General features: G+C 53.3%; 1 long non-coding RNA gene across 4 annotated transcripts in view; it reads right to left on the reverse strand.

Moving 5' to 3' along the window:
- Positions 1–23,496, reverse strand: part of LOC109145555 — a 35,166-nt gene that overhangs the window by 7,364 nt on the left and 4,306 nt on the right. Inside the window, exons 1-2 of one of the 4 annotated variants that reach the window (XR_002046996.3) lie at positions 2,496–14,543; positions 105–270 (exon numbers count right to left, since the gene is read on the reverse strand). This is a non-coding gene — a long non-coding RNA (uncharacterized LOC109145555). Of the gene's footprint in view, positions 1–104; positions 14,544–23,496 lie in introns of those variants that run through there. The other 3 variants (XR_002046994.3, XR_005602679.1, XR_002046993.3) reach the window with 3 other exon arrangements.

Below are 23,496 nucleotides of genomic sequence, written 5' to 3' on the forward strand. Positions count from 1 at the left end.
TTCTAAGATGTTTTTCAGTGCCTGTTTCTCCAGCCCGCACACTGATCTGTCCCTGCAGTTTCACCACCCAACAACTTTGATGTCTAGGAGTCTGCAGGGCTCACCTCTGAAGCATTTCCCATCACATGTCTGGCTGTTTATACCTTCAAGGCGTGCAGCCATCCTTTTCTGTTTAAGGACTGTCTTGACCACATCAGTAGAGTGAGAATTTCTAAAAATAGATGAACTGGCAAACTTCTCAATATGGAAAATGACACGCTTTTGAAATCTCTGGAAAAGAATGGATTCCTTAAAGTATAGTTTACAAATACTGATTTCATTATTTATGGTAGCTGTAAAGCACAGTGCATTCAGAAAGCTTCGTCCCATTGAAGAAGTGTGTTACTCATTACCACAGCTTTAGCATTCCAGCATGTTCCTCAGCAGAAATGTAGCCAAGAGAACAAGCTGGAGGCATACACAGGGACAGCCTGGGGGGAAGCTGCTTCTCATTTCATGTTGGAAAGGGTCTGTGAATAGGAGAAGGGGAGACTCAGGGGAAGCACAGGATCCTGTGTTAGAGTCTCTGGCAATACCAGACCAAGAGGGTAAGGCAAGGAAATTAAATAGTAACAAACTCACAGCTGGACAGAGAAGAAAACAGATTATTATGAAATAAACACTCAGTCCAAGACACCACTGAGCCAAGGTTGGAGCTGGGTATTAGAGTGGTGCTTCTCTGGCTAAGGTGCTGGGGACTGAAGGTTAGGCATAAACCCCATGAGTTTTGGGAAGAAACACCAATTTGTAAAGCACACAGATGATCTCAGATGGGTGGTTTTCCTCCACACTTGTTCACTCAGCACCCTCTCCTCCCATCCCTCCTTGGTACACCCAAAAGTTTATGTATTCTTTGCTGTTCTTCCTTCAGTATTTAGCTTACGCACCACAATCTCTGGCATTTCTTTTCCTCAAACGGTGTTCTGGACAGAGACTAACTCTCCTCCAAGTCTTTCGAAAAGCACCCAGTTTTCCCGGGAATCTTTCTCAGGATCCCAGGATTTAAATTTCTCTGGGATCTTTGCTCTTACCCTGCCACTATGTTGTCCCTCACTCACTCCACTTTTTTCATTCCTAAAGCCACTGGTAGCCAGGGGAACATGCTCCTTTTTATGCCAGCTGTCCTGCTCTTATTGTTTCTTTTAAAAGATTTATTGCATCGTTGCTCTCTGCTCCTCTCACTATTTCCACTGGTGTATTTGTAGACAGAGGGAAGCATTGCAAGACTGCCTGCACCTGTTCCTCTGAGCCCTCCTTCTCCTCTGCATCTTGCCCTTCTGTGAAACCCTGCTGCAGGAATTCCATGCTAGGCTTGTGTTTCACCCTTGAGTCGTACCTTTGGAGCTCTGAAACCATGCTCTGAAGTCTTGGCGCTGCAGAAGCAAGAGGTTTCTCAGGAATGTTCTGTAAGGGTTTGGGGTCTGCTTCAACTGTTACAGCCATGTATAGATGTATGAGTGTGTGTGTGTGTATATATAGGAAATTTCTGGCATCCCACCACAATGGCAAGCAATCAGAGGGTAATTTCTTGGCACTGAGGGCAGTGTACCCAGCCCCTCTGACAGTGCTGGTCCTCGGCAGGACCCTGCTCTGGCTGCTCCCCCTGAGCACCCACAGGCACTTGCTTTGGGAACGCTGCATCCATCAGTTCAGTACTGAGGGGATGCTGAGCTTCCTAAGTCCTTGTGCCAGTGTCATTTGCATAGTGGTGGCTAGGATGGAGATCATCTGGACTCTTCCTGTTTCTCCTTCAATGCATGTTCACTGGGAGGTACATGGACAACCCCATCCACGGTGCTCTGCTGTACAGCTGAGAGGAGGCTGTTCCTCCCACGTGTTGAGAAGTTCCCTGCTATGAGAACATACTCCCCCTAAAACCTTACGGGCTGCTGCCTCCCACAGTCAGCGCAGCTGGGCATGTGTCTGCCCTTGGCTCTCACCTGGCTAATCACACCATGGAGCACACACCGTCCTTCAGCACGGCCACGCTCAGCTATGTCACCGTGAGACTCAGCAATGGCAGCTCTGAGATCCCCTGCAAGCACCAGCACCCACCCAAACTGCTGGAGGCAGCAGATAAACACCTGCCAGCAAAAGGAGTTTGCACACATTTATGTCCCATCCTCAGGTTGTTCTTGGCTCATCTCCCCAGGGCTGGGCGGTGCCCAGGGAGATCAGCAGCTCTCTTGAAGCAAGGAGTTAGTGCCGTGCTGTAATTATTTGCTCTGTGATGTATTTATAACTTTTACATCTATCTGACATTCTATGGCCAGGCATTACAAGAGAAAACTGCTTTCCATTACTCACAGCCATGAGCTCTCATTCAGGGTATTTTTCCTTCCTGTGACATCAAGTTGGCATGGCACAGTGGGGCCCAGTGCTGGCCTCACTGACACAACCCACGATGCTCCAGGAGCTGAGCAAACAGATTGCCACCATGCTGTGATGGACCTCACCTTCAGTCAGACCTTGGGTGGAAGACTGTTGCTTTTCCAGGCTGAATTTTCTGGCAGTAACCCTCCCATTAAGTGTGACAAAAAATCCCATTCCACAGTGGCCCACTGCTGCAGCAGTCTCATGTGAGGTCCCACAGAAGAGAGTGAAGAAAAATTAGTGTCAGGGGACAGAAGAACCTTGTTTGGCCCCTTTGTGAAAAAAGACAGCGAGTTTTAAAATCTCCCAGGGAGGGTGACTGTGCTCAGCTCCCTGAAGCACGAGCCACACATGGCAACCCCCTGCCTGCACCCCCCCACGTCTGGCTTCGCTGTCAGCTGCCAAGTTGGCATCCCTGTTCTGTGCCTCAGCTGACACAGGGACAGTGAGGACTTTGCACCATCTGGGCATGGGGAAAGTGTGACCAAGGGACAAATGTCACCTTTATGCTGATGGCACCAGACCCAAAGCACGCAGACGGCTCCTCCGGCAGCCCTGGCGTGGCCGTGGAGGGAGGTAAGAGAACACCAACCCACCGCAGACAGCTCCTGACACTGACCCCTCCTTTCTCCTCCTGACTGAAATTTTCCAGCCTTCAGTCCCGCTGCAGCCAGGGCCAGGGGCAAATGTCTCACTCCAGCTGCATCCTGCAGAGCACTGGAACAGGAGCACTCCTGCTCTGCTTCCAGGCAGCATGACCCCAAGAACAGCCCCATCTGCCTCCTTCATGCAACTTCACCTTTGCATGCTCCAAGCCTCCAAGAGGTTTTACAGGGGCAGTTGCATGCTGCATGAGGGTGTCTCTGTGGATCGGTTGGAAAAGCTGGACTCTGGTCACTCTTGGTCTGGCTGAGTGGCCAGATGGGACTGAGCATCCCCCTCTTCCCTCTCCCCTGGTTTCTCTCACCTCTGTTGCCTTTCAAACACCAATCTCATTCCTGGATGCCTCAGAGATACTGGTTACCCCTGCCTGGATTTGATCTGTGTCCACGTTTGAGCTGGTATCCAGCATTTCCCTCCTGTCTGCCATCGTGGTGACATGTGGGGACAGTCTCACTACTGGAGCAGTTTGCAGCCCTGCAGGATTGCAGCCCACTGGTGTCCCCATGCGGTCCGGGGCTGTGCACAGTCCAGGTGCTGCAAGGGGTTGTCACACAGGCAGAGGGATATCTTTGATCATGAGGCATCCTCCCACCTTTTGGGGCCACCCTGATGTTGGGGCTCTGATATGCCCACATACATTACAAGATGACACACATGCACATTTGTATCTTCTCCCTTTGCTCTGACAAATTGCTTTGCATTAAAGTTGCTTCTCATGGCTACCCCGAGGTTGGGGTAATCTGTGCTCCTGAGTTCCAGCTAACCTAGGAAAGACAAGGAAAGACAGGTTATAAAACAAAAACGGGCTTCCCAGAGCTTAACTCGCAGAGCCTGTGACTTGCCACCAGCTGCAGACAAGCACCGTAAGAAAACGGAGCGAGCTGAGAGCCCCGTGCAGCTCCAGGCAGCCGGCAGCTGCTGTGCAGGGAGGGTGGAGCAGCAGGCTGGGGATTAGGGAGCACAGGCGAGGGGGGTGCCAGGGCCCCTGGTTTGGTGTGGGAGCCAAACTGGCCACCAAGCCTTCTCCCCAAAGCTCCTGGTGTGAGTGATGCTGTGCCAGAGGCTCTGCAGCTTTGGCTGCGGTGGCAAAGGTGAGACAATGGGGGGCTGTCGGTAAGTCTGGGGTGCCCCATCACCCTGCTGTTCCGGCCCAGGGATGTTCCCAGCTCAGGGATGGACACCAGCTGATCCCGGGGGTATGTCCCTGCCACTGTGTCCCGGGCACTCAACATAGAGAAGAGGGCTCGTGGGACTGGGGTGGTTTGCTCTCCCACACCTCACACCCACTTCTATTCCCTTATCTGAAGGGTGTGGGGTCTCCACCATCCCCATCATGGGGCCATCTCCTGTGCTCCTTGGGGGGAGGGGGGCTTTGGCTGGGTGGAAGTTTCCTGCTGCAGCTTGGGGCCAACAGGGAAAAGGAGGGGGAAAACTTTTCTCTTTGGAGGAGAGCTGCTGATGGGTGATTAATGGCCATGGCCAGACCACTGGGCTTGTGCCATCTGATAAGAGGCCTTCTGACAAAACAGACCTGTTGCTGGGGAATTCATCATGCCTCACTCAGCAGCAATCAGATAAGAACAGGGCTGGATCCCTCCCATTCATCCTCTTCATTCCCTCTTCTCCACCCTCTCCTTTCACCCTGTTTGCCAGAGCGTTTCATTCTCAGAAGTGAACTCAGAAGGCACAAGAGCTCTCTGCCATGAGTGGGGGGAAAGAGCCAAGGCTAACCCTTTTTTAGGGTTTAGGGGCAGGGTCTTTCAGTCTGGCACCTTTTCTTAGTCCTCCTGTAGGATCTCGCTCAATTTCTTCTCTCCTTTGATGAAAATCATCCAGCTTTAAACCAAGGGGTCACGCTTATAGGAAAAAACCATCTCTGGGGGTGGCAATGTCCAACCACCCACTTTTCATGGGTGGTTTTGAGTCAAACTCTGCCCATCTCATGGGCTCTCACCCAAAAATTAGACTTGCCGTGTTTTAGTTAGGGACTACTTTTTCAGCTGCTAGAAGAAGGAGGCAGTTTTTGGGATGCTGTGGACCCCACTGGCACAAGGCTGCAGGCTGTGTGTGCATGTGTGTCTGTGCAAGCCAAACCTCCCTGCGGGGTATGGATGTGATCCCAGACCAACAGCGCTGGAAAACTATTCCACTTAGAGGGTCTTGGGAAGGGATCCTGGGAGGCTTTTGGGTTATCCCGCGGGGAGCAGGGAGGGGCCGCCTGGGCTGCTGAGCTGGTGCTGGGCTGGGCTGTGAGCACGGGCAGCTCTGATGGCACTTCATTATCCTTTCAGCTTCTTCCCTCTCCCAGCACAGAGCAGGATCCCCCGCCCCTCACCCAGACACCAGTGCCCAGGCTGCCCAAAAGACCCCGATTTCCAGCAAACCTAATCCTATAGACACACACTAACAAATACACATCTTGTCATTGTGGGATTTATCATGCCACAAGGGCACTTAATGCAGTCAGGGATCTCCAGCAACGCTGGAGTCACATTTTTCTCTCCTGCAAAGGATGGGGAACGGGGGTGGAACCCAGCCAGGGCAGGCACCATCCAGGGTGTGCCACCACGGGCCATGCATGAGCCCCACACTGGGGCGCTTCCCACACCTCTTCTTCAAAAAGGCTTTTGCAAGCAATGTCCCGGAGCAGATTGAATTAGAGCCTAATAAAGCAGTGGTAATTTGCAAACTGGAAATGCTCCAGGGAGCCCAGGACTAATTATTAAAGTCTTCCTCCTCCCCTGCCTTCCCCTGGAGGTATCTGGTTGAAGGTAGCCAAGCTCTAGCCCAGCTGTCCTGGCTTTCCTTCCACGCCCCACTCCTGTGCTTGCTGTCATTCTCACCGTTGAAGTTTTTCCCATCCTTGATGGAGTCAGATTAAATATAGGACCAGAGACTGACCAAAATAAAAGCTTAGCATCAAATAACTAATTTTGGTTTAAATTTTTCTGCTATTAAAAATGTAGTTGTTACATAAAACATTTGTTTTTAGGGTAAGGATTTCAAGCTCAAAAAGAGTTTTTGATTTTCATCACACCAGAATTTGAATAAAACCAGATTTTTTTTAAAGATAGCATTTTGAGGGCTTTTCCCTTTTGAATTTAAATTAGAAACTGGAGTGGGAAATACTTTAAAAATCAAAACTTCTGGCTAAAATGCTTCTTTTTTCATCAGTTCAGCTCAAGTCCCTCCTTTTCCAAAGCAGCAAGAGCTTCCAGGACTTGGCAGTGTTGGGTTATTGTCAAAGCATCCTGCTTTTCCCTTGTCATGGTGGGAGAGTGATGGTGACCCCCAGACCTCTCACAGGGCCAGTGGTGACAGGCGGCTCACAGTGTCACAGTGCTGACACTGGGGAAACCTGTGGGGCTGGAGGATGACGACAGTCCCTTTCTTCTGGTGTGGGGACAAGACCTGCCCCTTGGAGACAGCAACCCAGCATGGGAGTTCAGGGCACAATGACACCTCTGTCCCATGTGTAGGATCTCCATACCCTACCGAGCACCCATGGGTGCCTCATCGGGCTCCTGGTTTTTGCAAGCTCAGGGTAGCCAAGGGGCTGTGGGACTGCTGTCCTGCTTTCCACCTCTTGTACTCCATATGCTGCACATGGCAGTGCAGGATCTGCTGTCAGAGGGTTTGGGCCCATTGCTGGGGGCTCCAAGTGTGACAGCCCCTTGGCCAGGTTTCCTGAACTGCCTTATGGCAGCAGGTGCCCTGAATTTGAGCGTGGGCTGCCTTGAGTGTTGAGAGGTCAGGGTGGCTCTGCCATCCCAGCAATGTGCCCGCTAAGCAGGGATCAGCAGCGAGGAGAAACGTTATCCCGACGAGCCTCTCGCTCGAGTGCTCAGCAGCTAAGGTCAGAGCAGAGGGGAAGCTATTGGACCTTTCGGCCTGCTGGCAATCCCCTGATGGTATTTTTGTTGCCCTGCTTGCCAGACCTGCTGCCTCCCAGCTGGCTGGAAGGGAGGGAGCTGTGGGGATGTGCTCTGTGCTGCTGTAGTTGTGCCTTCAGCAGCAGGGTCAGCCTGCATGGCAGCAATGAGGGACCCCTGGCCCCATACACAGAGGAGTGTCCAGGAGCATCCTGGAAATCACCCCAGCACTGGGTGATGCAGACAGCTGAAGGACTCCTCACACACTGCACCAGTGCTGTGTAAAAGCCAGCCAGGGGACACTGGAGAGCAGTGGGACTGGGGCAGCCAGCAGCTCCATCATATATCTGTGCTGTAGCTCAGCCCTCGCATGCACAGCACACCACTTCTTAGTTCACTGGTAGGGGATGGGTGTTACTGCTAAGAAAGCACTCAGATGTCCCCTGAGAAGGAATTTTGGAAAGCAGTTAATTCATCTTTAGAGCTCCCAACAACCTCTAGCACCCTGAAACTCCTGAGTTATGAATCAGAAAAACTACCCATCATCTGCATTCTTCTTGCCCCTAATTTCTGAGCATTCAGCAGACACTGCAGGCTGCTTTCAGCAGGCACAAGGACACAGCCAGTGCCTTTCCTGTGGGATGATTCTGTCCAGCTGGGCCAGGCAGAGCTGGTCACTGATGGTGCATTGGTCATCCTGGATGCTGCTGGGCACCTCCATGAACACAGGAGAGGTTTAAGCAAGGTAATTCCCTCTTCCCACCTGTGCATCATATGAGAGTCAACTGTTGCCTAGCAAATACACCTGGGACATAAACACGGTCATTAGCACTTATGTACATGTATGATCCATGCTCCAGTGACTCACTGGGGACAGGCAGAGCAACAAGGGCAGCCCAGTCTGCCTTTAAAAAGGATCTGGACCAACACTGCAGAGATGATGAGCTGCCATAGCACAGGGCCCGCTAAACCTCACACTCCATGTTTCTTCCTCCTGCCAGTGCAATCAGACCTCTGTGGAGCATCAGTAAGGCCAAGGCTCATTTGGAACTGAGCTTGTAAGCCTTGGAAAAATTTGGCTGATCCTTCGTGAATATTTAACTGATGCATTTGGAAAGTATAACAAAACCCAAACCAGAGAAGGGCTGCAGGAGCTGTTTGCTTTTCTTGCTCGGTTCTGGCAAGGAGAAAATGATGACCCTGAGCTTCCAAGCACAGTTCCTCTTCATGTGAGTTGTCCCCAGTCAAGGGCTTTCAAGCAAGGACTTTAGGTCTAAACCTAATGCCAACAGCAAATATTTTCTCCACTTGAGAGGCCGTGTGGGGATACTTGCAGTCAAGTAGGGGAGCAGCAGGCACAATCTTGCAATCAGGGTCTGCCTCTGCTCCCAGGGTGGACACAGCCTGGGTCTGTAGCAGGTGACACATCAGACTTTGCCCTTGCAGTGAGAAAGGATGTGAGCCATCACAGTTGTGGCCAGGCAGTGAAAAAGGTGCCAGTAAGATGCTGGAGCCCCAGATTTTCTCACTGTGCTGGAGCTCATCTACAGTCGAGAGCCAGAGAGGCCACACTGCTGTCCTCGATTTGCAGAGATAAGCCCTAGCCATGCTGTCCAGTCAGTGCCTGGGTCAGGGTTTTCCCAGAGCCTGGGAGCATTTGCATCCAGTGTTTGACTTGGCCCATGGTTTCTAACACCCCCTGGCCTCATTCTGTACCCGCTAATATCATTGTCTATCTGGCAGCAGCAGATCCCCAGTCTGCACGGATGCAACCCAGGAAAGACTCCAAGCTAATTTTATTAGAGCTTTGGTTTGTTTGGGTTTGGACAACAGATTTAGAAGGGGGTGAAAGCCTGAGATCTGCTTCTGCCTGTCCCTCTGAATTTGTGTAGCTCTGACCAGATAAGTCAGCATTGCTCTCCAAAAGTTTCTGAAATAGCAAAAGGTGCACAACGTGCTAACTGGAGTCATTAAGAAGTCAATAGTAAGGCACTATCAGGGATATTCCAGCCCTCCACCGGCTGCAGAGCATCCAGGTAATTTTTTTGGTAAAAAGGGAGCAAGTCTACCTCTCTTCTCACTCCTTAAAGCTATCATTGACAATGGACCCATCTTAACATTTGAGAAAATACATCAAGAGCTGTGGAATCAGGTCTCAGGTGAATCTGAGCATGGCTGTTGGCCAAGCAACATATCCTGGGCACCATGGAGCCTGGGGAGCTGGCTCTGCTCCTGAGCACCACTCTTACTTTAAGAGGACCAGGTGGGAGATGTTTTGGGGGTCTGCAGGCAGAAGGTCAGCACTGGACCCATCAAGGAGCACTGCAGCCAGCTGTGCTGGCAGGGGCTAAGGGCATGTCGATAGCACAATTGCAGACTGCAGCCATCCTACCCTTCTTATGCCATTACAAGTAGCTCGGCCACCCTAATGAGAGCTGTGGCTTCCTGTGGAAGAGGTTCTCACCAAACGTGCTCCCCAAGAGTCCCTGGTGCTAACCTGGGCCAGGAGCTATGGCACAGATGGACCTGGGACTGACAGCACGCCTCCAGGACACGCTGCAGGTCAGGGACTGTTGTCCTTTTCTAGCTGGTTTGGGATGTTGACAGGAGTAGGAGAGTGGGGCAACACTGCAGAAAAGCAGAGGGTAGAGAAGCTAAGGAGCTTTATTTTAATTGATCCAGGTTCACTGAGCCTGCCAAGTTAATGAGTCCCCAGCAAGCAGCTTTAATGAGAGCCCATGGCAGGCTTAGGAGAAGGAGATGAAAATGAGGGCAGAAATAGGTGCTTGTCTGTAGAGCCTGGTCGGCTGGGGCCAGCACAGCAAGAAGGAAGCTGGGGAGGGCTGGCAGCAGGCACAGAGGCACCAGCCAACCATTGAACACACTGCTTCAGTGCTTTGCATTGCTGCCCTCCTGCCAAGCCCCAGCCTGGCTCTCCTGCTCCCTGGGTCGGCAATTAATCCACTGGCAGGGGGTTGGGGGGAAAAAAGGGACAGGCTGTTCCCCACCCTCTATTCAGCTAGGTCTTGCTTTTGTGTGAGTTTAGAGCTGCCAGACGTGGGGGCTCCCACAGCAAGGCAGCCAACCCCTCCACACAAAGCTGAGGGCCATGCTGAAGCTCCAGCACCAAGCTCCTCCAGGAAATACTGTGCTGATGGCCACTGCAACACCCAAAAGGGCTGTGGTGGGCAAGGAGGATGCTAGAGAAAAGGAAGGGGGCTGGCTGCTCCCCCAGCAGCTGGAATGTGGGTTCAAGAGCATCCCCCCCCAGCACGCAGCATCGTCTGCCTTCTCTCATAGATGTGGGCAGGGATGTCCAGTGCTGGAGCCAGGGCCGAGCCCACACCAGGCAGGCTGACCATGGCCAGGGCTCTGGCCGGCTGCAGGCACCACACAGCCTGAAAGGGGCCATTGTCTGCCCAGAGCTTTGAAGACACAGAGTTTTGTACACGTGCCAGGTGGTGAGAGCACGGCATGGGGGTAGCTCCTGGCTCCCCGAGTGGCTGCTCCTGTTCTCAGCACCCCACACCCTTCATCTAGGGGAAAAAAAAAAAAAAACAACCATAAAAGTGCAGGGAAACAACTCTTTCTGAAGGAAAACCAGGTCAGCAGCCCTTCCTTCACCACCCACAGTGGCTGTGGCAGGCGCTGGGGGCTCAGATGTTCTTTGTCACCCGCAGGGCTGGGGGCTGGCAGGGGACCCACGCTGAGGGGAGCAGAGCGGGAGTGCACCGGCGTCCCAGGGCGGCCAGCCCAGCTCCTGTTCCGGGGCCAGGGCCGGGGCTGGGGCTGGGGCAGGGCAGCTGCTGTGAGTTCACTGGAGCAGCACTTTCCCACAGTCTGGAGAAGTGACACATGGCTCTCACACATTCCTGCGCCGGCAGGCTCGGCCGCACTTGGCCGGCAGTCAAGGCGGGAGGGAGGGAAGGGAGGCTGGGAGGCTTGAGGGAGGCTGCGGCTGCTGTAGCTACTGATTAGCAGGTTCCGACGTTGGCACCAGCCCTGCCCGCAGAGGGAGAAGGCAGCGGTGGGGGCAGAGCCAGCCTGGGAGCTTTGTGGGGGACACACAACACTCTGGGACAGGCTCTGATCCAAGCCTTCCCTGGGGGTTTGGCTCCCCTTTGTCTGCCTGGCTTTGCCCAGCCTGCGGCACGGTGCCCAGCAGCCCACACTCCCTGCCCGTGGCACTGGCATCTGCCCACACTGCCCCAGCAGCCCTCGTGTCCCTTGGCGTTCCCCCGAGCACAGGTGGGGTGTGCATGGGGCCAGTGTTGGTGCTTGGGGGAAGCACTGGAGCCTGGAGAGCAGCACAGTTGCTCCTGCCAAACAGCAGCCTCACTTCCCAGGCAAGCTAGCCAGCTTGCCCAGGGAGCCAGGCAGGGAGTGCAGAGGATTGGCAGTGTCCCAGTGCACCAGTGGGTGCTGGGGCAGCCTGACAGAGCACCCAGAGAGGTGTCAAATGAGATCCTGGTGCAGGAAAAGAAGGGTCTTCCCACATGCTCCCCAGGATGGCAGTGAAGGAACCGCTGCCCAGGGTCTGGGCCCTCTTTGCAGGCAATGTTTTCCCTCACATAAGCTTTTATTCACATGCATTGGGTATTTTTTCTGAATTTGTGCCGACTGCAGAACCTCATTCCACACATGGGGGAAGGCTGGGGTCAGAGCTTCCAAGCCCATGGAAGCACTTTGCAGGTTCCCAGGAGGCCCAGGCAAGCATCTCCCAGGGCTTCAGCAGTCCAGTTGCTCCCAGCCCTGCCTTGCAGCCAGGAGACTGTACAGCCCCTGCCCTAGCCCAGGGAAAGGCCCTTGTGTCGGGAAGTGAGAGGTGTACTCGGGTGTACCCAGCCGCTGCCAGGTGAAGGATCCGGCTGCGTGCCGGGGCTGGTGATTCACAGTGTGCTGCAACCTGCACTGGCCCCGTCTGCTGGAGCAGTCCCGGTGGTTCCCAGCCCGCCCCCGCTGGGGCCTCCATCCCGCAGAGCTGGCAGAGGGCCTGGGGCAGTGGCTGTGGGGCTGGGCTGGGGGGCTGCTCCTCACCTCCCTGCTGAGGTGAACCCTCCCTTGTGATAACATCAGTTTCCCAACCCTGCACAGGCTGCAATGCTCATTCCCATGGAGCACCTGTGGCTTTAGTCCCTTTTATTTGGGAGCCCAAAGCAAGGACAGGCACATCCTGGTTCCTGCTGCATTCCACCATTGCCCAGCTTGGTGGGAGGAAGGAAGAGGCTAAGGATGACCTTCCCTTTGCCTGCCACCCCCTTTTCCTCTGTCCTGGGGGAGACTCCCAGGCTGAGGTTTAAGAAGGACTGCAGTGTTCCACATCCCAAGGTACTCTGCTTGGCAGCAAGGACAAGGACTTGAGTGAGCTGGTAGTGACACTACGCTGCCCAGATGTCTCTGCCCTACTGTCATGTCTCAAAGCCCTGCCAGGCTCCCACTGACATGGCACACTGAGCTCCCAAAAATTCCTTGGGCTCATCCAGCTCTTGCCCAGGTCCCCACAAGTTTACACAGCTGAGCCCTGAGCCTGCCCCCAGGATAAGGCAGCTGGTGGCCGTGGCCTTAACTGGGACGATGGCAGCTCCAGCTCTGCCCCACTCTGCCTGTGGGAAAGTCATCTCTTGCCTGTTTCCACTTCTGTTTTGTGTATTCAGGCCATGGGTTCTTCTCTCCAGAGCCTGGAGCAGCTCCAGCCTTAGGTGGGGTCTCAGTACTGTCATGCAAAAGCTGTGGCAATCTAAGTGCTACACCACCACAAGCAATTGAATTTACAAGTTTCCCAGTCCTCCCAAAAGTCCAAGGAGCTGGTTTCATGCCTTCCTCCCTGCCTCTTGCCTTCGCTTGCTCATTTTGTTTGATTCCAGGCTAACCATGACCTTCTCAAAGGCTGGAAAGGGCTTTTCACCAAACAGCTGGAGGCAAATCTGGGATGGCCTGGGGATTCCAGACAATGCAAACATTCTCTTTTATCTTACCTATGTATTTTTGCTCCTCCCAATTAGCTGCCTGCTCTGTCTGATCCCTATTTCCCTGCGGTTCCTTCCAGCAGCCCTGCCTTAGAAACATTTTGGCAGAGAAGCACATCCCTGGCCCTGCAGCTCTTCCAACAGCTCTCTGGTGGGTGTGGGTGCTGGCCCTGCACTCAGACACCAGCGAGGCGAGGCAGGCACTGGTGCTGCAGCTCATGGCAGCCTGAGCTTTTGGGCATCTCTTCTGCAGCATTCCCTGCAGGAGTTTCTTCCCCTGTCCTCATTACGGGTGACAGGAACCAAACACGTGACTGGAGGCTGCTTAGACATCCTCCAGGGAAGAAGCATTTGCTTTCAGAGCTTTGTCTCCTCTTTGTCCTCATCTTCACACAAGAAAAGCTGAGGAGAAAAGAAGTTGAGCAAGACCATGTGTCACAGCTGGCTGTGAGGACCAAGTCTCTAGCACTGATATTTGGAGTGGACAGGCTCCTCCAATTCTTGGGGATAGAGCCTGACTTTGCATTTTTCTGCACTGGGAGGAGGGAAGAGCATCCACCTCTTCTTTCAAAAGGATACATACAAAAGCAATAAAAAATGTAGGCTTCAATGGCACCACTAATTGGATCTCAGAAAGGGTTTATTTGTTTGCCATGTGTGATCCCCAGGTCAGGGAAACCATAGCAAAGAAGACCACAATTTTCAAAATTCTCAAAATAGTCTCAAAATTGTGAAGGAAGCAGAACAGCCTAAGACCCTTTAAAGTATTTGCTTTTACAGGAAACCAGATAGCTGGATCACTGCTATACGAGTGCTGCTGATATGTCTCTCCCTGCACTTGGCTGTTACCTGGCCATTTCAAATATTATTTTTTGAAAACCACTTCCATAAATCAACAAACACAGCCCAGCACCAGCAGAACAGCCCACATGGCTGGAGAGCTGGTGGCCACCGCCAGTCACTGAAGTAGAACAAACCAGCAAGAATGCAAAAAAATGCAGACCACAAAGCCTATAAAAACACATTTCTTGCTTTTATTAGACCGAAGCAACCGTATGAAAAGGGCATGTGAGCCCAAGATGCCCAGACAGAGGACAGCAAGGATTGCCACTGCCTTGTAAACTTGAGGTGTGCGGATCCTCTGCCTGCCTCTCATGCTTCCTGCTGCCCCACGGATAGGGGGGAGAGGAGGCTCCACCACAGCATGCCTGGCTAGCAGGGACATGCATCCCTGCTGGAGCCAGCTGGGATGGGGAGTGGGTATGGAGGGGAGAGGCACAGCAGGGTGGTGGCACTCGTGAAAGGATGGGTGTTGCTGAGTGTCCAGCACTGATGTGTTGGCATCACACAGCTGAGGGGAGGATGCAGCAGCATTTCATCACTTGTCTCACGCTCACTGGGGCCTCCCACCTGGGGAAATGTTATTTTTGCCTTCCCAGATACTTCTTTTCATGTCAAAAATAAAATGTGGAAGGGAAATATTTGTTGTCATCCCTCATTCAGCTTGGTGGAAACCGTAACAACAGTGGGAGCTCAAGGAGGAGAGCAGCATGGCACCCTCCCTTCCCAAGGAAAATAAAAGCTACTCTACATCCCTGCCACTGGCACAGCCTGGGCACAGATATTTAAAAAAAAAAAAAAAAAAAAAAAAAAAGAAAGAAAAAGAAAGAAAAAGAAAGCCCCTTTTTCTGCTCTTCAAGGCAAAATCTCCTCAGCGAGTGCTGGCAAAGAAAGGCATCTTGTTCAGGGGCTCTGAAAGGCAAGATGAAAGGGGAAACCTACATTTTTCAGCCCAGCCTGTTTCTGACATGGGAAAATAGCGCAGACAAGAATAGATAGCTTGTTGGCTCATTTTTTCCTTGACAGATTATCTGTGTGAATGCACCATATTAAGCCGGGAGTAAGACGCCAGGACCCCCCCACTGTGGCTCTCCCCCTTCCCCAGCTACCTTGAGAGCAGCGAGGAGTGAGGAGCTGTGATTTGTGAGTGTGCAGGGCTCTGGAGGAGCACAGGGCAGCCATCCATCACCAGCCACCTATTTTGCCACCCCTCGTGTGCTCAGCAGCCTTCTGCCCCCACACTCAGGCTCCTTCATGCCCTAAAAATACAACTGTAACCTTGTCAAAAGCTAAGCTCAGGTTAGGAGGAGCTGTACTGAGATTAATTTAGTGATGCACAGAGCAGGACATGCTCCCGTGATGGGACAGGAAAGGGTGACCATGGCCATCGACAGCCCATGGGGGCCTGGGCTGGTGCCAGCACTGCTATGGGGTGGCACTTGACTCCCCGAGGGAGCCCGTTTTGGCTCCAAATGCTGCTGCTGCTGCGGTGGCAGCTCCCTCCCACGGTGGCTTTCGCTGCACTCTCAGTAGCTCAGAGCCATTGTTCCCGCCCCAGCACATGGGTCATTAGCTGTGGCTGGCTGTGTGACCCACCAGCACTGTGACCCATGACGGTGGCTCTCCGCTGCCAGCTACGGATTGCCAGGCACCACGTCATTAAAATAAATGTGCAGGTGCCACACTTAGAGCTTGAGGGAGGCTCACGCCAGCTGTCTCCCGGCTGAATCAGGTTTGCACACTGCAAAGAAAGCAAAAATGGTTCAAGTGAGGGCTCTGTGGATGCCTGGGGGGAGGCTGGTGCTGCCTCCATGGGCACCAGGAGCACAGCACCATCAGTCCTGCTGCTCCCATCAGTGGGTCATGCTCTTGGCTTCTCTTCAGAAATGAATCCCTGTCAGAGGGCAGAATATGTGGCTGCTTTGCCCAGGCCCGGGCATGCGTACCAAAAAGCTTCACTTAGGTCCAAACCAACACAACAGCTAAAAGAATGCAACTAAAAGTCCTGTGCATTTTGGATCATCTTTGTCACCTTCTGAGCCATTTGAGTCCTATTTCCAGGTTTTACTCCACGGGTGGAAGAAAGAACTAGCCAAGTTATTAGACAATGATTTTCCTTTCCTCACAAGGCTCCTGTAGGGTGTGCAAGCCACGATGCCCCAGATGCAGCAAGAACGTGGTCACCAGCAGCACCAAAAGGAAGCCACTGAGGCATGACAGGATGATCAGGGAATGTGCCTGGCCAGACCATGGCTCACTGGGAAGATCTCCCCTCCTCCAGCACCTGGGATGTTCACTGAGCTAAGCAAAACCTGTCCTGCATACCCCTGCATTCCCCTGCATCCTGCCAGCCCTGCAGCCGTGTGCATGCGTGTGCAGGTGCGTCTGCCTGGGCGTGCAGCAAGGTGCTGCCTCCTGCCCGGGCAGTGCCTCTGTGTGGTGTGTGTGTGTGTGTGTGTGTGCACAGGGAGACCTGTTTGCATACGAAAGTGGCCGTGTGCTCCGGAGGGCTGTATCATTTATTGTATGATCTTATCTGGCGCGTGCCTCAGCCGCCCTTTCCCACACTCTGCATGCTCTGCTGCCAAGGCCCCGGGCTTAGCCTGTCAGCATTACCCGGGCTCAGCAGGCAGGCAGTAATTCCCTGAATAAAGAAAACATTTTAAGGTTTGACAAGTCCAGCATTTGCATGTCTGTTTTCAGAGAAATAACCATCTCAGGGGATTAAGCCCTTTTTTTTCCCATCCAGCCCAAAGTATGAAAACATTCTTGACATAGTTGCCTGAAAAAAGGATTTCTATAGAGTAAAATACCTTGCGTCCTGCGTGAGTCCAATGATTTGCTTTGGGCGGAAGGGAAAAAAAACAGAAAAGGAAAAAAAGAAAGAAAAGAGGCGCTCCAGTCCAATAGGTTGTTGGTTTTAAAGTGGGTGAAATGCGCCAGCAAGCACCATGGATCCCAGGCGCTGCACACCCCGGGAAGGATTTGCATCCCTCCCTCACTGCCCACCTCTTTGTGCCGCACCGGCAGTGCCTGTCCACTGGGCTCCCCGTGGGGCTCAGGCCGTGCTGGAGCTCAGCATCAGCATTGCTGCTGAGCTGAATGAATCCCCCCCGCTCAGCAGACCCACAGGGGCAGGCAGCTGCCCGAGGAGGAGGGCCAGGAGCTCCGGGGGGCTCAGCTTGCTTGAGGCATGTCCCAACACAGAGACTTTGTCCGCCCTTGCCGTGCGTGTCCTGGAGAATCGCTTGCCTGCTGCCAGGTCAAGACAGGTGACATGCTGCCACAGGAAAGCACTGGTCCCTGAAGGGTTGGGAGCAGGCTGTGGCAGAGGAGTGTAGCCAGGTTGGCTAAATGCCAATTTTATTTACTTAGAATAAATCGGATTTACAAAGGGCTTGTCACCCTCTGACTCCAAAGAGGAGCTCTCACTTTGCCAAATTCAGCCTCCCCAGGATTTGGCCCTCTGGTGCACTACTGGGGGTACTGGGAGAGACCAGTCTTTGCCCCGGTACTGTCTGGCAGCTCCTGTGCTGGCAGCTGCCTTTGGAGCCCTCAAGCAAGAAGGCGCACGTGGGAATTACACACACATGCCAGCCTCGGGCCCGGGCTGGTGATGAGCATCGTTCACTCCTCTGGGCTCTCCACCACGGTGCTGTTCTGCACACCCAGGATGCTCCCAGCTGTGCTGGCCGCCGGCTCCCATCCCGCCAGGGCTGGTGGTGGAGCCTGGCGCGGCTGTTTGCAATTTGTCAGGGTGCTTTGCCTTCCTCCCCCCACCTCCCCCCGCGAGCACACTGGCTTTCTTCACAGCTAAATGAGGCTTTAAACCAGGGGATAATACAGCTTTAACACGGAGAGGCTTAAAAAGCAAAAGTGAATCATTTCTCAGTTCTCCTTCCCATAATCTCTCCTGGTAACATTAATTATGAGTTTGCGCAGAGTGCCCCAAGGCAAGCGCTGCTTTCCCAGGACAATTAAAGTTACTTAATTATTAAAAACCATGTGTGCTGTTCCTGTGCGTTCCCCAAAGCACCGTGAGGCAGGCGGCCTGCCTCAGCTCACACACTTTCTCAGAGCAGCAATTGAAGCATCTGTGGGAAAGTCTGCTCCTTTGTAATTCCTCCGGCATAATCTCTGCAAATCCCACCCCAGGCCCGCGCCCTGGAGGGCGAGCGATGCCGGCGGCCAGCCCCTGCCCCTGGCCCTCGCGTGCAGGATGGCAGCACTGGGGCAGGTGGCAGGGTGCCAGGCATGGGTGCTGGCCAGGCTGCTCACTATGGGAAGAAGGGACCTTGGGGGGACTGGATTTTGGTGTGGAGCTGTGGAGGATGCTGAGCTCTCTTGCCACTGCTCCAGGGTCACAGCAGGGCTGGCCAGATAGGCAGCAAATGGCTTTGCACAAAAAAACCTCCCACTTGCCAAAGGCCAGGTGTTGCCCTGACAGATGAGTCCTGCTGTCCCAGTGCCTCCTTCTCCTTGCAGGAGCACCAGGCTGTGCACCCAGCATCTGCCGCCCAGATAGCCGTAACACTTCCCTATCTCTGGAAATGTTCAAGGTCAGGCTGGATGGGGCTTTGAGCAACCTGATCTAGTGGGTAGCATCCCTGCCTGTGGCAGAGAAGTTGGAACTAGATGATCTTCAAGGTTCCTTCCAACCCAAACCATTGATTGTATGATCCTATGACATCACCCCAGTGTGCAATGCAGAGACAGGTTCAGCTTCTTTTTCTTCCTGACTCAAGATATTTGTCAATGTGACAGAGGAAAACTTGGTCAATCCTTGCTCATAAAAGTCAGGGAGGGGTGAAGGTGCTGCACAGTGGAGAGAGCAGTAGCAGGCAGGGCAGCATTTCTGGCTGGCAGCTCAAAGCTAGTGCGGCCCATGGAAAACAAAGCACCAGGGCGCAGCTTCCTGCCTGGCCCTTTGCATCTCAGAAAGTGCCTCTGTTTGCTCAGCTCAGCTCAGCCTTATGGTCTGGTATCCTGCTTCCTTCACCCTTTTCCCAGGCCAAGAATTGCCAGCTCACAGTGCAGGAGGAGCCCCAGGCCCTGCTGTGAAGGTGGCAGGTACTGGGGGGAGCAGAGGAGCTCAGGTGTGGGTAAGCTCTGTCTCACCCACTGTTGATGTGTCAGACTGACTCAACATCAGTGGGTGCAGCTTTCCCCACTTAGTGCTTTTGGCTGCTACCACAGCCTGTGGCCGAGGGTTTCACAGCTGGGCAGTGCCTGATGAAGGCAAAGGCGTCCTCCTCCTTGTTTTGGACATATTCTCAACATGATTTCACTGTTCCAGTTTGATGCCAGCTCTCTCTCCACCTCATACTTTGACTCCTGGGACCTTTATGACCTTCCTTCAGCTTTTCCAAGCTTATGTGACCATGACATCTGATCTTTCCTGATCTTTCCTCACCATGCCTCCAGACTCTACTCCCAGGCATCCTTAAGGCCTTTCTTCATATTTCTTTATTTCCCTTATATCCTTTTTGAGAAAAAAATGCTGCACATACTACTCCAAAAGAGGATGTATTTAGTTGTCCTCTCTTCTTTCCCTAATCATATATCATGCTTGCTGTCTTGACTCTCTCCCAGCATCACTGAAGAGGGGGTCAGCATTCTGCATGGCTATTGAGGGCTGCTTGTCTGTGGATTGTTGCTTTGCCTTTATCAATACTGAATTTCACCTGCCATTTTACCAAGAATACTGTGTACTCCCGCTCAGCAGCCAGCTTCCTTCTGCTATCTGTAAGTCTTTTAATCAGTTGTTTTCCTGTGCAAGGCAACTGTCCCTTCAGTCCATTGGGCAGGAGGAGGTGCCAAGGCAAAAAAACCATTTTGGAAGTGTCACTGTTCCATGACCAGCGCATTGCTCTGCTCCCCACACTTGGTGACCTGGCTGATTTGTGAGGCATGGCTTCCTCCTGCAAGGTGGTGTTGAGTCTCCCCTAAGTGCTGCATTGCCCCAGATCTGTTATAGATCAGTTCTCCCAAACTGAGATGGCCTGAGCCCCTCTGGCTGCGGCTCATGTTTCCTTCCCCACCCTCTGCCCTAGGCTGGCAGGAGCAGCTGGGTAACACCAACCCCAGTTGGGCTGGCATTGCCTCATCTCACACATGTGTGCCACCTGTAGCCCCTTGTTTTGTTGGAAGGTGTCTCCAGCAGGCCCCTCTGTGGGGCAGGCCCCTGGCACAGCCCTGCAGGAAGGGTGACACAGGCACTGCCTGAGCATCTTCAAGCCACCACTCAGCTTTTCTGCTGAGGCTTTGCCTTCCCTAGGTGCTCTCTTCATGCCTCCATCATCCACAACCTGCACCAGCTTGTTGGCTGGTTTCCTGCCCCTAGCATTTATGCAGATTTGTTTATTTTCAGGTTTTAATACCCTAAGCAAGTTCTTCCCCAGACTTGTAAATTCCTTTTATTGTGACTTTACTTTTAACTTGCCAAGGTTTCACATTCACTTTTAAAGGCTGTCTCCACCACTAACTGGTTTGCTTCCCTCCACAATTACTGGGCTGCTTATAGGCCCTTCCTGAGTGACCAAATGTGCTGGAGGCTGCCCAAGCCCCAAGTGCTGCTCAGTGGCAGTGGCAGAACAGGGCAGCTGTCCCCGGGGCGGCCTCCTGCCCCGCAAACACCCGGCCACCTTCTGACTTTTGCCCTTCGTACAGCAGAGGCTCTTTCACCCCCGCCGCATGCCCAAGCACCTTCCCTTCCCTTTGACAAAGCCAAACGCGAAACAAAGATTTCCCCAGCGCTGCCGGCAGCCGGTTTGACTCCTTGAAGTAATCGCTGTAATTGACCCTTGCAGGCGCTGGGCGCCGAGGGAGCGGGGCCGCTCATCAGGCTGACGGGGTGTGAAAACCAGCAGCTCTCTGGCTGGGCTGGCTCCTGCCCCGCCAGCCTCTGTCGGGCGGCCGGCGAGCCCCACGTCTGTCCTCTTCCCACGGACCCCACTCCCGGTTCAGTGGGGGCTGGATGGGTTCCCGGGCTGCAGTAGGGAGAAAGTGAGCAGTACCCCTGTTCCCACTGGGCATCCCTATGACACGCAGGGAGTGGGGGGGCTGAAGCACCTTTAAAAATAGCCTGCTTTCACCCAAAATCTGCCAAGTTTGGGTCAGCAACTCTGGAGCCCCAGGATGTGGGGACAGGCCCAGCTCAGTGCTGAGGTTCTGCACTACCAGCAGCATCAGAGCATGGGGTGGCATCTCTGTACACCATCACTTCAGTGCACCTGCACCCGAGTCCAGGGTCGCTGCCATTCACTGTCCTGCATCTGGAGCCCGTAAGCAGCTTTTCCTTAGGCAAAGGACATCTTCAAGGCATAGAGCTGATGTCAGAGGTGAGAAGCACGACACATACCCAGTGATAACCCCATGGGGCTGGCTGCTTCTGACCTCTGCCTCCAGTGCCTCCTCCTCCAGCTCATGGCAAGGAGCAGGATTGTGCTCCTCTGTGAGCAGTGGAGACACAGTGCAAGGGATGCCTGTTCCTGCCAGTCCATGCTGGCTCATCCCTCTCATGTGTGGCTCATGTTTCAACAAGCAATGAGGTTATTTTCTGACTGTGACTGCTCTGGCTGGGAGTTGCTCTGGACCCCCTTGGTCCCAGTGATCATTTCAGTCCCGTTTGTCTTGCCAGCAGTTTTGCCATTCTCTTCTAATGTTTTCTTCCTCTGACTCAGCCATACACATGTAGCAAGCATGTTGTCAAACAACCACCAATGCCAGGACACTGGGCAGGAGCTCCTGGCCCCACACCGGCCTCCACATCTCACTTTCCTGTCTGGGGAAACACATTTTGCAAGCAAATGCTCCCTTTTTGTGTCCAAGTCACTGGTGAAAGGAGAGTATAGCCACCAGCATCCTCTTCCAACCCTCCAAGCACAACTGGTTGCCATCCTTGCTCCTGCCCCTCCCTGTGCTGCACCTTCTTGGTGAATTCTCACACCTCCTTTTCAAGGAGCATCTTCCTACAGTGCACCAGTGCTGCCATGCATCACAGCAGGCAGCAATCAGCTAGCATTGCCAGGTCTAAAAACGGTGTCTTAATAAAACAGATCTGGATAAACAAGACATAACCCACCAATCCCTGTCCACCCTTCAAGCTTATTTTCCATTTACATCTCCTTTCACTACCTTTCTTTCAACAGGCATTGAATGTGTTGCATGTGAGAGAGAGTAATTTAAAGGACTGGCACACTGTGGGCTGGGATTTGATGGGATTATGGCTTCCTCTCTTCCTGTTTCTCCCAGAGACACAATATTTAGGATCTCTGGCTGTGGTGTGACTGTGGGAAGGCTGTGGGAGGAATGCTTCAGGTGGGACCTGCCTCTTCTGACCTGTGAGTGCATCTCCTCCCAGGAGAACATCAGTTAGTGGGGCCAGCCTCGGAACTGGTGCTTGCTTTCCCCTGCTGCTTGCAGCTTCTGCTCATGGTTGTTAGCCTTGTGCAGGTGTCCAAGACAGAGCTTATAGACCTTGGCAAATCCCTGTGTCCCAGATTCCAGTGCTAGCAGCTGCCAGCTGCAGTGCCATGTTTGCCACCCAGTGTCCCAAGGCAGATGTGTGTTCTCTTCCCCTGGCTGCCAGCTGCCAGGGGGAGCCTGTCGTGCACCAAGCATGTCAGCCAGTCCTCTGCTGTCACCCTGGGACAGATCTGCCCTCCCTGTTCTCCAGAGGCCGTTTGCTTTACAATCTGTGAACATCAGGAAGAAATGAAATAGCAGTGGAGAATTCCCTTCAGCAAAGCTTTGATGGTGAAAAATGTGCTGATGGGTTGTCTGTTTCGTGGAATTCAGGAAAAAAAAAAAAAAGACAAGGAAAAGAAGGAGGAAGGAAAGAGAGAAACCATCTGCTATTTTCAGAAGTCCTTCACCCACACATTCAATCGCTGCTTCCCAGAAAGGCTTTTTCTCCTCTCCCCTCCACTGCGGTGCAATCAGATAGTCCCCAAACTGCCCCTGGGTTAATTGGAACCAGAAGCCGCTGTCACTTCCAAGTGTTATGAGCACAGGGACCACAAGGAGCTCAGGTGTTTTAGAAAGGCTGATGTCAGAAGGGGCTGTGATGAAAGGCTTGCTGACAGCCTGCGAGGCGATGCCGCGGGAATGGCTGCAGGCAGGGGCTCAGCCCCTCTGTGGGTACCAGCTCTGCTCCATCAGCCGCACACTGGATGTGACCAGGGCCACCCTGTGCCTCTGGCTAACCCACAACAGACATGGCAAGGCAGGACACCAGCTCAGGGACTTTGCTCTGTCTGTCTTGCGCCCTCACTCCCATGCTGCCATTTTTAGGGCAAAAATAGTTAGATTTTTGTAAAGAAAAAAGACCAGAGTGAAAAAGGCTCTGGAGCCGTTCCTGACAGGGGACAGCCGGTGACAGTGTGTGCTCAGCCTCCCTCCAAAGTGCAAGTGGCTAATCTTGTCTCAATAAAACCAGCATCATGTCAGGGTAATCAGCAGATGTCAACACTTTAATGACACTGGCAGAGACCCAGCAAGGTCCGGGGGTTATCTTGGCTGCATCGTATTCCCACGGGAAAGGTAGATAGCAAGCTCCCTCCCTCAGGTACCCACCCGATGGCTGTCAGGCACGGCGGGGCAGGCGCAGCACTGCCGGTGCCTCTGCTGCAGCTCCCACTGGGCTGCTCGTGCTCTGCTGCCTGCAGCCAGCCCTCCTGGGCAACCTGCCTGTCTGCACTGGGAGGGGACAGGGTGAGACGGCACGGGATGGGATGGGGCGG

This window comes from Corvus cornix, chromosome 9, assembly GCF_000738735.6.
Source record: "Corvus cornix cornix isolate S_Up_H32 chromosome 9, ASM73873v5, whole genome shotgun sequence".
NCBI lineage: Eukaryota > Metazoa > Chordata > Aves > Passeriformes > Corvidae > Corvus > Corvus cornix.